Genomic DNA, 3442 nt, shown 5'->3' with positions numbered 1-3442 from the left:
TCCCACCCTTTTCAACAGGTGGATTTTTTAATGTACCAAATAAGGTAAAACCAAATATGTTAATGCTTCACGTTATATCTGAACGAGATCTCATGACTGTCTCACACTTTAAGGTTTATTTTTGGTATTTATTTTTATTTCAGAAAGAGATAAAAGGCAGGAGAGATGGGGGCGTTAAGGTTATATGCGACAAAAGGTCTTATGTCGTATTCGTCGAACCCAGGCCAGCTGTGGGAAGGACTATAGCCTTATGTGGTATTCACGCTTACTCTGTGAGCAGTGGGCGTCTGTGTCAGCATTTAAAACATGTGTGGGCCCCCGGATATTGACCATATAAATTATGCAATTGCTCCACCTCCTTCCCTCGCCTTCCCACACCTCTCTCTGAGGAATTGAAAAATTCCTCTTCCAGCAGGAAGTAATATTGACTTCACCCCATGACCTCTGACACTCACTGAATTCATTCAACAGGAATCCTGGGGATGCCTTGTAATCAGACTCGTCAGAGTTGCTATATTTTTAGATCTAGCAGAATAGACAGAACGTGAAACATGATCATGTTAATTGTAAACAGACAGAGCAGTGAAGACTTGGGTCCATTCCCATGTGTGTCTGAGTCTATTGCAGTGGTTCTCAATCAGTGGTCTGGGGACCACCAGTGGTTCTTGAATGGGTTCCAGGTGGTCCCCAGCTAAATGATGGAGAGTTGGTAAACAAATGGACCCTTATGGATCTTTAACTCTTGTCTTGAGAGTGTAAAGTGGGTAAGGGTCCATTTGGTTCCATTTTACACTCTAAAGAGTTAAATTATTGTTAAACATCTGCATTACTTAATTTACTATGTAGGCCTATATAGCATATAACGGTAGAACACACCACTGACCACTGGTGGTTCTGCTGTTGGAAGAGGAATTCAATTTGTGTATTTGTGGATCCTTTCTTAAAGGTCACATCATTTCAGATAGTAGTGTGGTTCAATGTTGAAATGTCTTGCCATATACACAGTACACAGTACACACACAGACAGAGACACACGCGCGCCCACACAGTCAGTCACACATACACACACCGACACAATCTTTTACTAGTAAGAATGTTATTACTAATATCTTTAATTACCATTATGACTAGTGAGAAATTCTGAGAATGCAATTTTGACTCTGGGAAATGTGATTATAGATACCCCCCAGCGGCACCGCTCTATTACTAGAGCGGTGCCCATTGGAGCCTCTACAGCGGTGCCCGTTGGGCACTGGCCTACATGGTACGATGCAAGTTGGAAATGAATGACCCACCCATATATTATCCCTTTTATGCCCATATATGGAGTTCTTTGTCAGGCATGCCCAAATATGGAGTCTATGCAGACGTCAGAATGATGTCAGAACAGGCCAGCTCCATATATGAACACTGGGCAGGGGCCCTGTCCAGAGCCCGGGCAGAGGCCCTTTTGGGGCGGTTCTGGACAACAGTGGGTCCGACCGACTCGACACCGGGCACTGCACCCCCCTGTGGTGGGTTGGAACGTGTGTGTCGAATTTGAAGTCGGTGGGGCAAACGGTTCTCGAGTTATGTGGATTACAGACGTACAGTACGCACACACACACACACACACACACACACACACACACACACACACACACACACACACACACACACACACACACACACACACACACACACACACACACACACACAGAGACTTGGTGCATTTATAGTTAGATTAGCCAGGGAACCTTTTAAGAGACAACTAGCTAGAGGCCTAGCATTTTCCTGGTGCGTTGTACAGTGAAAACTGAAGCCAACATGAAAAAGAAATTCATGACCAGAAACATCACACACATTGCTCTTGCTCAGCAGCCACAGCTTTTATTTAAATTGACAGATGTTTCAGTCCCACTTGACCACTGTTGATGTCTGCGTTACATTGAGTTTTTAATACTGTAAACAATGTTTTATGAATTGATTTTTTTTTTAAATAAGATCTATTTTGGAGAGTTATACTGGAGATTAAACTGTGTTATAGATGCAATGCAAATCTGCAATTCCATAAGTCTCCTGGAAAATGCTAAACATAATGATAAACTTCTAAAAATCTTAATGTTGAAAAGGGCTTGGCATAATGCAGTTTCCCTCCATATTTGTTCTAATATTCATACAGTCCAATTGTTGAGTTTTGGCCCCACTCAGTGGTGACTATTTGCCAGTGTACACTTCTGGATATTTTGATCAAGACACAAATATCCCAGACCCTATCCCTAATTTAGGCAATCACAGGGGGATTGATTGATTGATTTAAATATTTATTAACAGTTTGCAGAATTACAATACATTTAAAGCACAAACTCAATACAAAGACTGTTAACTGTGAGTGGACGACCCAATTAAGCATTACACTTGTTTACAAGAGGGTCCACCATGTTCAATTCATCAAAGGATCGAGTCAGATAAGATCAGCTGATTATTTGAGGTTGATCATTTCAATTGTATGCAAATGAAAGCCTGGGTATCGAGGCTAGTATGCACCTGACTTTAAAAAGTGTCATGGCTGACCAGCCGGAAAGTTGAAATTGATAAACAAATTTCACATACTACATACATATATGACTGACAGCTTGATTAAAAAAATAGAAAATAAAAATGTTCATTTCATGACTCAGACTGAAAAGACAGTGTTCTGCAGTTCAATTCAAGGTGAAATGAGTTTATCAGTTTAAATCTCTCTCTCTCTGTGTGTGTGTGTGTGTGTGTGTGTGTGTGTGTGTGTGTGTGTGTGTGTGTGTGTGTGTGTGTGTGTGTGTGTGTGTGTGTGTGTGTGTGTGTGTTTTCATGCCCACTTGCACTCGCCTACCCTACTTTGTTGGTGTGATTCCTACTGTGGGATTTTCTACTTGCGCGCGATATGTGTCATCTCTCGCGGGAGTTTACGCTGAAGGCGTAAAGGCGACCTGTCATGCAGGCTATTATGCACTCTTGCATAATTGTTCTCCATGTTAGATTCACAGCAGCACTGGGCACTGGGCAGCAACAATAATAATGCATGCGCTTTAGAGGAAGAGAGATGGTGATCAAGGGAAAACAACGCCTACGCAGTATATATCCATTCCAGAGCTTCTATCCATAAGATAAGGATGATCTGTAAAGTTTCTCCGAAAGACTGAGTCCAGTCTGGACTAGTGACTTGTTGAGGGGGAGTCGGGGAGCAATCGGATCTTGAGTCAGCAAATATGCAAATTAGCATGACTTGTCCGCCTGAAGAAGACTGTCTGTGAGAAGAAGACATGCGTTTACGAGAGCAACTCGTGTTTCTCCGGCGTAAATCCGATAACGTGCGAAGCTGTAAAATCCGTCCCACAGCTGTATTGAGCGCTGCTATTGGATCCACGGCTCGTTTGGGGGGCGGGAGGCGGGTTTCAACCTATTGAATGAAGGGCCGTACGTA

The sequence above is a fragment of the Protomyctophum parallelum genome (genome assembly GCF_964188405.1).
Source record: "Protomyctophum parallelum genome assembly, chromosome: 16".
NCBI classification, from domain to species: Eukaryota; Metazoa; Chordata; class Actinopteri; order Myctophiformes; family Myctophidae; genus Protomyctophum; species Protomyctophum parallelum.
This window is presented reverse-complemented; position numbering follows the sequence as displayed.